Source organism: Thalassophryne amazonica, chromosome 18 (assembly GCF_902500255.1).
Source record: "Thalassophryne amazonica chromosome 18, fThaAma1.1, whole genome shotgun sequence".
NCBI lineage: Eukaryota > Metazoa > Chordata > Actinopteri > Batrachoidiformes > Batrachoididae > Thalassophryne > Thalassophryne amazonica.
The window spans coordinates 2199884-2214216 of NC_047120.1; the positions used below are offsets into that span (position 1 = coordinate 2199884).

Genomic DNA, 14333 nt, shown 5'->3' on the forward strand with positions numbered 1-14333 from the left:
AATGGTATTTTTTTTTCATTGCTAGTAGAATGCTGAAGAGATGAAAGATGGCTGTGGTGAACGCTAATCATGAATAAAGGGACCCCTGTGACACATACAATAATTCTAGAAAGGACTACTTTCGACTGCTCCCATTAGGGGGTCGCCACAGCAGATCAATCGTTTCCATCTCTCCCTGTCCTCTGTATCTTCCTCTGTCACACCAACCACCTCATATAGCAAGACGAATGGGTCGTCAGGTTTTCATGCCGGATGGGGCTGTGGCCGTTGCAGTTGTTGTCGCCTGCAGCATTAAAAGCCGAAGTGGGCATCAAGAGCATGGTCATCAAGGGGTCGAGAAGACCTTGGAGCTTTTGCATCAGCGGTGTTTCTGGCCATGGATGTTTGTTGAGGTGTCAAAGTGGTACAAGGCGTGTGAGAGGTGCCAGGTGGCCAAGGGGACTCAACCAGCAGCTCGTGGCCCTATGGGACACCTAGGCATCCCGGCCTAGAGAGATTCTTGCCATTGATTTTACCATTTTAAAGCCTCGCTATGGCGGAATAGAAGACGTTCTTGTGGTGACTGACTGTCTTCAGTAAATACACTAAATACATGTGGACAGTCCCCCCCCCCCCCATACTGTTTAAGGAATTAAGCTTGATCTGAACAGCTGATAATTTATGTTTATTTTTTAAGACTATATTTTAGGAAATTTGTGATTTTTAAATATGTTATTAATACATTCTTATGTTTCTTTTTTAAAACTATATTTTAGGAAATTTGTGATTTTTAAATAGGTTGTTATTAATACATTCTTTTGTATTTTGGAACCACTTCTGTCTCTCATTTGTGAATGAACCTGTGTGTCTTGAGTTGGAGTGAATTTGATTGTGGAATTCCCTGGGTGAAACCCAGGCTGTCAGCAGTACAACTTATTAGTCCCCTCATGAGTTTTGGATGTTTCAATCATTTAATATTTTCTGCTCTGGCATATTTTGGTGTCAGAAGTGGGATGCAAATTGAGACGAGGTGTGTTGTTTTTTTATGTCAAAAGTAGAATTGTTGTTACTGTTTAATTTGTGTTTGTGTTTTTTTTTTTTTTCTTTTTCAGGACAATGCAGCAGTTGGCTTCTGTGCAAGTGATTTCCTCTCTGATTTTGGCCTCACCTTCAGGGTGGAAAGGTTCAAGTGTGTGGTGAAGCGGACTGGGGAAATCGTGCAAATAATCAACAGTGTTGGTAATGATAGGTCAAACTTCTGACACCACCCTGGGAGTTTAGCCCAGGGAACTCTACACTCAAATCCAAGCGCACAGGTCCTTGGCAGAAAGAGGCAGTAGAAGTGGTTATCAGTACAAGTGTAATTTATTAGTGCTAGTTTATATTTTTTATTAAAAAAATTGGTAACTATAAAATGAGACGTCTAACGTCTAAAATTAGACATCCCTTGTGTCATCCAATCCCAGCCATATCATCAAGTTGACAAAACATCCACAGTGACGATAAACCTCACAGCAAAGTAGCAGTAACGTCCGGCAGAGCATCAATCTGCTGCCTCACTCCTCTCCACCACGGACCTGAGGCCTAACCTGCTGCCAGCATGTGGCATCTTGGTGAAGGATTCTCCCGGTATGTCTCTGCAGATTCCCAGGGTCCTGGGGATGAATGTCTTCCACAGGTATTATGGGAAACTGTTTAGGCAGCATGGGGTTTCCCTGTTTGACTTACTGGTGGTGTCCGAGGCCACTGAGGGTGTCACACAGGCATTTCAAAGGTGTCACGAAGCTAGTGCTATTGCTAGCTGAGGAGCAGGTAAAGTTAAGGTTCATGGGAGAGAAGCTTGTCGGATTCCAGGTGGGGTGATGAAGTTTGTTACAGCCACATATTCAGAGCGGTATTCTGGTGGTGTGGCCCTGTTTGAGCTTGTAGTCTGGCCTGCCTGTGTCTCCTGTTGAGGTACAGCTGGAGCGGGGCACAGCCTACATTCTGGTGATGAATGTGGGGTCATCAGATGTGTGGCTTCCCGAGTGAGTGAGTGAATAGAGAGATAGTGGACATAAAGGACAGCAACAAGTACTGAGGAATCCCACAAGCCAATCAGAACCATGATGAAGATGCAAAGTTAGTCACAGCCAAATACTTCCAGAAGGTCAGACAGGTACTGAGAAGCCAGTTCAATGTAGGAATAAGATCTCAGCCATTAATACATACACTCAACAAAAATATAAACGCAACACTTTTGGTTTTGCTCCCATTTTGTATGAGATGAACTCAAAGATCTAAAACTTTTTCCACATACACAATATCACCATTTCCCTCAAATATTGTTCACAAACCAGTCTAAATCTGTGATAGTGAGCACTTCTCCTTTGCTGAGATAATCCATCCCACCTCACAGGTGTGCCATATCAAGATGCTGATTAGACACCATGATTAGCGCACAGGTGTGCCTTAGACTGCCCACAATAAAAGGTGCAGTTTTATCACACAGCACAATGCCACAGATGTTGCAAGATTTGAGGGAGCGTGCAATTGGCATGCTGACAGCAGGAATGTCAACCAGAGCTGTTGCTCGTGTATTGAATGTTCATTTCTCTACCATAAGCCGTCTCCAAAGGCGTTTCAGAGAATTTGGCAGTACATCCAACCAGCCTCACAACTGCAGGCCACGTGTAACCACACCAGCCCAGGACCTCCACATCCAGCATGTTCACCTCCAAGATCGTCTGAGACCAGCCACTCGGACAGCTGCTGAAACAATCGGTTTGCATAACCAAAGAATTTCTGCACAAACTGTCAGAAACCATCTCAGGGAAGCTCATCTGCATGCTCGTCGTCCTCATCGGGGTCTCGACCTGACTCCAGGAGATACATACCACTGATGTCAAGACATGAAAACTCCTCATAATGCACAGAGGTTTCTACTCAAATTCTAGCACTCTGAGGCTCTATGAGCAGCCGAAGGAGGGAGGACAAGGATTAGTGAGTGTCAGAGACACGATCCAAGATGAGACAAGGAGAATCCATGAATACACCAGAAAGGCATCACCCCAAGATCAGCTGCTACAAGAGTGTCTGACAGTTACAAGCTGAATGAAGTTCTCGGGTCTGTTTGTATTCACAGCTGTTGTCAGTCTCAGTTCCTGAACTGTCTGAACTCCTGCCACTGATTTCTGGTTCTAAATGACTGTTTGGACCTGAGTTGCTGGCTGGTTGTGGTCCTCCATGGTCTTCTCCATCAGCTTCTGCTGTCAGCGTTTGATTCAATTTTATTTGGTCAGAGGAACAATGTACATTAATGAAGGTTTTATTTTAAAAATAAATAAAAATAAGAATGTAAATGTACATAATTGCAGTCATAGGCTGATTTTCATTGTCAGCCCCCCTACCAGATGGTACAGGCAAATTCCTAAAATAATAAAACAAAAAACATAATAAAATCATTAAAAAAAAACATATAAAATCATATTAAACAGCAGTACACTCAGCAACGCTGCTATAACACAGATTGCATCACATTCCCAGCCCTTTACACAATGTCCAAGGTTCTACTGACTATGATGGCAGGTTTGGGTGGACATTAACCATCCCTTCAGGTGTTTTTTAAAGTACTAAAAGTAGGACATTACCTAACAGTGGATGGTATGGTGTTCCAAAAATGACCACTCTTGACAGATAAGGCCATCTGGCCAAAGGTAGAGTGTCTACCTGGTATGACACAGTCACCTTGAGTGGTTCTGGCCGCGGGGCCACAAGAGGAGCAGCGTTTGATAAAGTCTGTGCACAGATGAGCTGCTGGCTACAGGCTCAGCCTCTGCACTCTCATCACTTTGGCTTTGAAACTCTAGAACCTGGTCTCCAAAACTGCTGAGACAGCTGTGAGGAGGTGTGCAAGAGACAATTTATGCACTGGCCCACAGGGCCAGTAGAATTTGAAAGTTACTGGCCCGGATGAAAATATCACTGGCCCATACTTTCACGTCTGCGCCGAACCGACAGCTGCCGCATTGACCCAGTAAATATACAATACTCTAACTGGCAACTTGCGTTGACCCAGTAAATTTCACCAGTAAAAAATTATTTCTGTGACAAATTATTTCATGTAACCATGACAGTCTCTTGAGTCAGTTTCTTGAGATTTGATTATTTATAATTTGGTGCACATGTCCTCCTCATGCATGACACGTCCTTCCACCCTCTCACGCCCCAAACACTCATCCATACACTCTTCATCAACCTCATCCTGGCTGAGGAACATGTCCTTTGACCTTAAAGACGAGAGTTCTTCCTCCATTTTATTTTCTAATTCTTGCAGCTCTAGAGCTAGCTCTTCATCAGAAATTCATAATATTCACTGCGATCAATCTTGCGTAAGCAAAAATGATGCGTCGATGTTGAAGCGAAATTCGCGCCACATCAGAAGATGCTCCTGCAGACGAACTTCGTCTCCAGGAGCATGTTCGGAACATTGCCGAAGTGGCGTGGAAAGAGATGAAGACGGCCCCACGCATGTGCCGTAGCTACCACAACAAACATGGCGGACGATGTAGCGAAAATGTTCAATTTCTACATGTATTTTGACAGATTTCTTCACGGTAAGACTAATAAATTTGCCCAAAGCGATTTTAATTCTTACTGGCCCGTACGGACCAGTGAAATATTAACTTCACTGGCCCATGGTGGCCCGGAACGTGTAAAAAAGGCCGCCGGGCCATCGGACCAGTGCTATTGTCGAGCCCAGCAAGTAAATCACTGGGTTTGTTCCTCCTCATTTTCAGTCTTCACAGTGACAGCAGTGAAAGTGAACTTACTGATGGCCTCCTCCAGCTGCTGCTCCTGCTGACTGATGCAGAGATTCTCTTGTTCCTCTTTAATGTCCTCCTGGTCAACACTCAGATTCCCCTCCTGCTGTTCAGGGAGAATTTCTTCTTGAATCAGCAACAACTGCTGCATGTCTGAAAAGAAACAAATTGATATGATTTAGAACAGTGGGCGACGCAGTGGATTAGTGGTTAGCATGACGCCTCATGACGCCTAACATGTATCCTGAATTGCATGAAAATTGGGTGACTTGGTTTGGAATGACCCACAGCTGAAAAAAGTCCTGGAATTGACAGAAAACGTTTAGCAAGATGAAAATTACTGTGGAGCCAAATAATTTTTCCCCCCAGAGCTGAGAAAAAAAAAACTACAACCAAAGAGATTATTATATAAGTACTAGAGTCCACACTCCCAATGCTACCTACTAAATGTGAATGTCCCTTCATGGACAGCAACATGACGCCTCCTCACTGGGCAAAATACTGACGAAGTTCCCGGATGTTAATACATTTTCAATTGGGATTCACGAATGAACAAACTCAGAAAGAAGCTCACAAAATACGTGTTAAAATGTCATTCTGACCTGGATATCGTGCCAGTAAAAATTAATTAAAATTAAACCATGTCCAAAAGTATTAAACTTACTCTGACACCTATACATTCCCAAATATTAGTGTTCGGGAAATTGACACGGATCTGCGCTGTTAAACTGCTGAGCTGCTGCTGCTACGTTCAGCGTGGCTCCTAAAACCATTAAAATACACATATTTTTACACAATTATCCTTTATTGACAGAGTTTCATTCATGAATTCAGTGGTGTGTGTGTGTGTGTGTGTGTGTGCACACATCTCTGAAAATATCAACTAGACATAAGTGAAGAATTTAATGTTCTGTGTCCTCAGACGATACGGAAACGGGCAGGAAACATACACCTGTTTATCAAACAAATGTCACGGACAAAGTGACAACAACATAACCACTTATGGAAGGAAATGTTGGCTCCCTTCTTCCTCGGTTTGTGGCTTTGCCAGCATGCGCAGCTTTCCGGTAGGCCTGGGCGATTTGGCCTAAAAATAAAATCTCAGATTTTTTCAGAAAAAATTCGATTTTCCATTTTTTCTGATTTTTTCCCCCCTACTTTTTAAAAGAAAACATTTAGTACAAATGACAGAGATACCTCAAAACAACTTTTGCTTTTATTCTATCAAAAACCTAAAACTAACTCCTACTTACCTCCTGGAATTGAAGCTCCAACTGTTCTTTTGATTTAAAAAAATACTCTTGGGTAAATTATTCTACCAGAGTAAGCTGGTTTTTAGAGGGAGTTTGCGCTCTTGTTCCCCTCGTAAAGTGTACCATTTCTCCCATGCAGCTGGATGCCTCTGTTTTAGATACTGGAATAAGTTTGTTGTGCGGCTGCATTTTGTTGCGATGGACTTTCAGAGTTCGCCCCAGAAATTTTTAGTATAGTGGTGCTGTTGGCAATTATCAGGTGGCGCGTTGTGAGTCATTTTGACTGGTTTGAGATGCATTGAAAGCAAGAATAATAGACAAAAAAAATGACACGTGTTATAATATCAAAATTCTTTTTGCATGTTTCTAAGTTAATGAAATAAACAACATTGAAAAGTTTAAAAACACATTAATATTTGATGGACATATCATTTGCTCTCCTCTTCTTTAAAAATGACACACTGGACCTTTACTCCAGTCAGACAGGCAGAGTTTTACTGGCATGTTGATAGTTTAGTTTTTCCTTTTTAACATTTCTGAGTGTATACTTTTTTAAAAACAATATAACCCCTAATTGTCTTGTTTGCACAAGAGCTAAACCTGGACTGATTTGATTGTCAAATCAGAATAAAATTTATTGCAAAGTAAGTTCTCACATACAATTAATTTGATCTGGTGTCATTGGTGCAGAAACAATAATAAAAAAGAAGACACTTCTGTAAGAAGTAAATTTGCTCTCATAAAGATGACATCCTGGATGGAAAAACTGTCTGAATCAGTTTTTCACACTTTACTGTTTCACTGAATTGTGTGGTGAAGATGATCGTTGATTAATTGCTTCACTTTTTTTTTTTTTTTACAGTGTGGAGCCTCTGTTCACTTTTTCCTTTTCTCTCTCTCTTTCTCTCATTGTGAGGGAACGAGACTCTTCACTCTAACAGCGTCTTTGCGGCTTATTTGAGCAAACTTTGGAAATATTAAAGCTTCATCTGTAAAATAAAGCCTAATAGCTACACAGGCAGAAGAAGCCGTTTTCGTTGAAAGACTAGGACGGAGTTTTTGTTCTTTCACTCTGAGCTGCAGCGCTGTGACTCTGCTCTGGTCCGATCAGCACAAACAGACTGGCTGGATTAAACAAAAATACAACAGCACTACGCCGTTGTTCCATTGTGTGGGGAGAACCGTGTCTTTAGACAAACTCTGCAGCGTCTAGTCACTTGTTCCACGTCTGTCACAACAATCTCAAACCACTGACGAAACTCGCTCTCCATTAGCAGTTAGCCATCTTTGTTATTGTGTGAAGGAAACGGGACGGGGAGGGGGAGCTACGGAAGGTCCTGGGGACAAAAATGTGCGCCGCTGCAAGAGGATAAAAAAACTCGAATTTTTTATTTTTAAAATCGTCCGCAACAAATAATTCGAATTAATCGATATTACCGATATATCACCCAGGCCTACTTTCCGGAATATTCCACCTGTTTCTTGACAAGACTAATGGAACTTTTGTGGGCGCTGCCTCCTGACCTGCCCAGAATTCTCAGAATCCTCATTGTTTAACTACAACACTGAACAGACTGGGACAGAGTTTTTCTCAAGCCAAATTCAAACCATTTTATTTTAGTCCCAGATCATTTTATTATACAGATATACTTTATATTTTTATAGTGCTGAATGTTGCCACTTTTGTCCTCGTTGAATAGAGGCTGACCAAGTTACATCTGCTGCTGTCTAGTGGGCAAAGCATTCTGGGAAAAAGGTTGCCATACGCAATCACGCACATACAACACACAGGCTGGTAATTTATTGTCTTTTTAAGGAATGAGGTAATTCCGTGTGAAATCAGATTTTCCAAAATCTTCCCGGGTCACCAACTCAGGTTTTGTATTGTTTTGAGTATATTTCTTATTGTTACATGGGAAACAAGGTACCAGTAGATTCAGTAGATTCTCACAAATCCAACAAGACCAAGCCACACTGTTAAGGCTATGAAATCACACATGGTGTCAACAGGACGGTGCCATCAGAACCGCACGAGTAGAGAAAGTGCAGAGAGAAGTAAAGGCAGCTCCACGTTTTGTTTTGTTTTTTTTTAAAATGTTCACTCAGGTTAAAATCCTCTCTCTCTGCTCCACACTCGCTGTCTCACATGCATGGATGGTTCTCAGCAGAATGTAATGTCTTGTGTCTCCGGAATCTCCCTCCCCCCTCCCTTGCAGTCTGCGGCCAGTTGCCTCCGCACGCACGCACACACACACACACGCACACCCCCCTCCGTCACTAAACTGCGCATTTTAGACGGCTTTGAACAAGACGGCCACTGTTTTAATCGGCCGTCTTTTTCAAAATTCGAAAGTCCAAATGACGGCAGGACGGCTCGCTGCCTAATTTAGAGACAAACAAAGACGACGGTTTCAATAGTCGACATAGTCGTGACTAGGGATGGGCATTGATAAGATTTTATCGATATCGATGCCATTATCGATTCTGCTTAACAATCCGATTCCTTATCGATTCCCTTATCGATACCTCTTATTAATTTTGTACTAAAAGTAGGCTTTACAGGTTTTCTATGTATTTCATTGAGTCTTAAAGTAAATAAATATGAAGTTATTCACTGTACCCTTGATCTCTGGACATAAATAAAAATAAACAAAACAGTGTTTCACTTTGAAGTTATTAATTCAGACTGGATTCTATCGTTCTATCTTGACTTGTCAGAGAGCCGTGCAACGTTTGGAGCTGTGTGAACAGAACGGAGGACGATTCTCGTTTCTTTCTTGCAATAAGACAGGAGTCCCAGTTAGCAACTTTAATCCGCACAAACGTGACTCACGATTGACATATTCAGGGATGAAAGTGGTGAAAAACAAAAAAAGATGAAACCCAAAATTACCCCCCCCAACACCACCTGCACGAAAATGTTTGAATTGTAGAAGTTCTGAAATGCAATCTGGGACTATTCCAGATGATAAACTGCAGTGAGTGCAGCATCCATTTAGTGAGAAAAAAAAAACAACTTTCCTTATTAAAATTCATTCCAGTAGTATTCTGCTCTTACGAGGATGCAGCAGTTTTCCAGTTTGGCAGATAGTTCTGGAGGAAATCACTGAAGAAATTAACACATTGAAAATATGGTTTGACCGAAACAAACTGTCAAACTTAAATAAGACAGGGATGAAATGGAGGTGTAAGAGTCACTAGGTGTTCACAGGAAACATTTATTTCTGCATGTATGTATTTATATATGTTCATTGTTAGTTGCTATTATATATTTTCTGTTGTGTTTCTATTCAGGTTCTTTTTGTCTCTGTCTCTAAAATTGTATATAATAAACATTAGATTATTAATATATAAACAAAAATAAATTTAAGAAATATTACAATTTGAAAACAAATGCACCCAAACGTGATGACAGCGAGAACTGCGTAATGCTAACGTTTAACATTGAAAATGCCATAGACATGCTAACACATTAGCATCACTCCTGCTTTTAAGTTATAAAATACATCAACTGTTTCAGAAGACCATAACAGGTCGGTTTAACATAGAAAAGGTAAATAATACTCACAGACGTATGCTCTTTAGGGTTTTAGCGGGGGGAAATTAAACGAAAGAAAATATAAACGAAGCAACAGATCGAAGCATTGCTTCAATCTGCGAACCACTGCTTCGATTGGTTCAAGGTTCAGAGCAAAGCCGCGCTGCAGAAAAGTTGATCATGGACCCACTGCAGGGTCTGTAATCAATGTAGAGAAATGATCATTTTACTGACAAACACCCCCCAAAACAACGGCCACTCTGAAGGACCGATAACAGAATCGTTAAGCACAAAGCTTATTGATGTCGGTGGATCGGATAATTTCTTAACGATACCCAAAAGGAACCGGTTCTCGATACCCATCCCTAGTCGTGACTAGTTGAGGCAGCCCTAATATACAACCCCAATTCCAACGTTGTGTGAGATGTAAATAAAAACAGAATACAATGATTCACAAATCCTCTTCAATCTATATTCAATTTAATACACAAAGACAATATATTTAATGTTCAAACTGATCAACTTTATTGTTTTTGTGCAAATATCTGCTCATTTTGAAATGGATGCCTGCAAGACATCTCAAAAAAGCTGCACGGGGCAACAAAAGACTGGGAAAGTTGATGAAGTTGATGCTGAAAGAACACCTCTTTGGAACATTCCACAGGTGAACAGGTTAATTGGAAACAGGTGAGTGTCATGACTGGGTATAAAAAAAAGCATCCTCAAAAGGCTCAGCCTCCAGACTGTTATCAGAACAAAGTTCAAAAGCCAGCATCTGTGATGGTATGAGGATGTGTTAGTGCCCATGGCATGGGCAACTTACACATCTGTGACAATCAATCAATCAATCAATTTTTTATATAGCGCCAAATCACAACAAACAGTTGCCCCAAGGCGCTTTATATTGTAAGGCAAGGCCATACAATAATTATGTAAAACCCCAACGGTCAAAACGACCACCTGTGAGCAAGCACTTGGCTACAGTGGGAAGGAAAAACTCCCTTTTAACAGGAAGAAACCTCCAGCAGAACCAGGCTCAGGGAGGGGCAGTCTTCTGCTGGGACTGGTTGGGGCTGAGGGAGAGAACCAGGAAAAAGACATGCTGTGGAGGGGAGCAGAGATCGATCACTAATGATTAAATGCAGAGTGGTGCATACAGAGCAAAAAGAGAAAGAAACAGTGCATCATGGGAACCCCCCAGCAGTCTACGTCTATAGCAGCATAACTAAGGGATGGTTCAGGGTCACCTGATCCAGCCCTAACTATAAGCTTTAGCAAAAAGGAAAGTTTTAGCCTAATCTTAAAAGTAGAGAGGGTGTCTGTCTCCCTGATCTGAATTGGGAGCTGGTTCCACAGGAGAGGAGCCTGAAAGCTGAAGGCTCTGCCTCCCATTCTACTCTTACAAACCCTAGGAACTACAAGTAAGCCTGCAGTCTGAGAGCGAAGCGCTCTATTGGGGTGATATGGTACTACGAGGTCCCTAAGATAAGATGGGACCTGATTATTCAAAACCTTATAAGTACGAAGAAGAATTTTAAATTCTATTCTAGAATTAACAGGAAGCCAATGAAGAGAGGCCAATATGGGTGAGATATGCTCTCTCCTTCTAGTCCCCGTCAGTACTCTAGCTGCAGCATTTTGAATTAACTGAAGGCTTTTTAGGGAACTTTTAGGACAACCTGATAATAATGAATTACAATAGTCCAGCCTAGAGGAAATAAATGCATGAATTAATTTTTCAGCATCACTCTGAGACAAGACCTTTCTGATTTTAGAGATATTGCGTAAATGCAAAAAAGCAGTCCTACATATTTGTTTAATATGCGCTTTGAATGACATATCCTGATCAAAAATGACTCCAAGATTTCTCACAGTATTACTAGAGGTCAGGGTAATGCCATCCAGAGTAAGGATCTGGTTAGACACCATGTTTCTAAGATTTGTGGGGCCAAGTACAATAACTTCAGTTTTATCTGAGTTTAAAAGCAGGAAATTAGAGGTCATCCATGTCTTTATGTCTGTAAGACAATCCTGCAGTTTAGCTAATTGGTGTGTGTCCTCTGGCTTCATGGATAGATAAAGCTGGGTATCATCTGCGTAACAATGAAAATTTAAGCAATACCGTCTAATAATACTGCCTAAGGGAAGCATGTATAAAGTGAATAAAATTGGTCCTAGCACAGAACCTTGTGGAACTCCATAATTAACTTTAGTCTGTGAAGAAGATTCCCCATTTACATGAACAAATTGTAATCTATTAGACAAATATGATTCAAACCACCGCAGCGCAGTGCCTTTAATACCTATGGCATGCTCTAATCTCTGTAATAAAATTTTATGGTCAACAGTATCAAAAGCAGCACTGAGGTCTAACAGAACAAGCACAGTGATGAGTCCACTGTCCGAGGCCATAAGAAGATCATTTGTAACCTTCACTAATGCTGTTTCTGTACTATGATGAATTCTAAAACCTGACTGAAACTTTTCAAATAGACCATTCCTCTGCAGATGATCAGTTAGCTGTTTTACAACTACCCTTTCAAGAATTTTTGAGAGAAAAGGAAGGTTGGAGATTGGCCTATAATTAGCTAAGATAGCTGGGTCAAGTGATGGCTTTTTAAGTAATGGTTTAATTACTGCCACCTTAAAAGCCTGTGGTACATAGCCAACTAACAAAGATAGATTGATCATATTTAAGATCGAAGCATTAAATAATGGTAGGGCTTCCTTGAGCAGCCTGGTAGGAATGGGGTCTAATAAACATGTTGATGGTTTGGATGAAGTAACTAATGAAAATAACTCAGACAGAACAATCGGAGAGAAAGAGTCTAACCAAATACCGGCATCACTGAAAGCAGCCAAAGATAACGATACGTCTTCGGGATGGTTATGAGTAATTTTTTCTCTAATAGTTAAAATTTTGTTAGCAAAGAAAGTCATGAAGTCATTACTAGTTAAAGTTAATGGAATACTCAGCTCAATAGAGCTCTGACTCTTTGTCAGCCTGGCTACAGTGCTGAAAAGAAACCTGGGGTTGTTCTTATTTTCTTCAATTAGTGATGAGTAGAAAGATGTCCTAGCTTTACGGAGGGCTTTTTTATAGAGCAACAGACTCTTTTTCCAGGCTAAGTGAAGATCTTCTAAATTAGTGAGACGCCATTTCCTCTCCAACTTACGGGTTATCTGCTTTAAGCTACGAGTTTGAGAGTTATACCACGGAGTCAGGCACTTCTGATTTAAAGCTCTCTTTTTTAGAGGAGCTACAGCATCCAAAGTTGTCTTCAATGAGGATGTAAAACTATTGACGAGATACTCTATCTCACTTACAGAGTTTAGGTAGCTACTCTGCACTGTGTTGGTATATGGCATTAGAGAACATAAAGAAGGAATCATATCCTTAAACCTAGTTACAGCGCTTTCTGAAAGACTTCTAGTGTAATGAAACTTATTCCCCACTGCTGGGTAGTCCATCAGAGTAAATGTAAATGTTATTAAGAAATGATCAGACAGAAGGGAGTTTTCAGGGAATACTGTTAAGTCTTCTATTTCCATACCATAAGTCAGAACAAGATCTAAGATATGATTAAAGTGGTGGGTGGACTCATTTACTTTTTGAGCAAAGCCAATAGAGTCTAATAATAGATTAAATGCAGTGTTGAGGCTGTCATTCTCAGCATCTGTGTGGATGTTAAATCGCCCACTATAATTATCTTATCTGAGCTAAGCACTAAGTCAGACAAAAGGTCTGAAAATTCACAGAGAAACTCACAGTAACGACCAGGTGGACGATAGATAATAACAAATAAAACTGTTTTTGGGACTTCCAATTTGGATGGACAAGACTAAGAGTCAAGCTTTCAAATGAATTAAAGCTCTGTCTGGGTTTTTGATTAATTAATAAGCTGGAATGGAAGATTGCTGCTAATCCTCCGCCCCGGCCCGTGCTACGAGCATTCTGACAGTTAGTGTGACTCGGGGGTGTGACTCATTTAAACTAACATATTCATCCTGCTGTAACCAGGTTTCTGTAAGGCAGAATAAATCAATATGTTGATCAATTATTATATCATTTACCAACAGGGACTTAGAAGAGAGAGACCTAATGTTTAATAGACCACATTTAACTGTTTTAGTCTGTGGTGCAGTTGAAGGTGCTATATTATTTTTTCTTTTGAATTTTTATGCTTAAATAGAATTTTTGCTGGTTATTGGTAGTCTGGGAGCAGGCACCGTCTCTACGGGGATGGGGTAATGAGGGGATGGCAGGGGGAGAGAAGCTGCAGAGAGGTGTGTAAGACTACAACTCTGCTTCCTGGTCCCAACCCTGGATAGTCACGGTTTGGAGGATTTAAGAAAATTGGCCAGATTTCTAGAAATGAGAGCTGCTCCATCCAAAGTAGGATGGATGCCGTCTCTCCTAACAAGACCAGGTTTTCCCCAGAAGCTTTGCCAATTATCTATGAAGCCCACCTCATTTTTTGGACACCACTCAGACAGCCAGCAATTCAAGGAGAACATGCGGCTAAACATGTCACTCCCGGTCTGATTGGGGAGGGGCCCAGAGAAAACTACAGAGTCCGACATTGTTTTTGCAAAGTTACACACCGATTCAATGTTAATTTTAGTGACCTCCGATTGGCGTAACCGGGTGTCATTACTGCCGACGTGAATTACAATCTTACCAAATTTACGCTTAGCCTTAGCCAGCAGTTTCAAATTTCCTTCAATGTCGCCTGCTCTGGCCCCCGGAAGACAATTGAC

The 14333-nt window shown here is 41.1% G+C and overlaps 1 long non-coding RNA gene across 1 annotated transcript in view; it reads right to left on the reverse strand.

The window, feature by feature from the left end:
• The window catches only part of LOC117530241, a 43258-nt gene that overhangs the window by 4884 nt on the left and 24041 nt on the right, over positions 1-14333 (reverse strand). The window contains exon 2 of the long non-coding RNA XR_004566250.1: positions 4791-4934. This is a non-coding gene — a long non-coding RNA (uncharacterized LOC117530241). The remainder of the gene's footprint in view (positions 1-4790; positions 4935-14333) is intronic.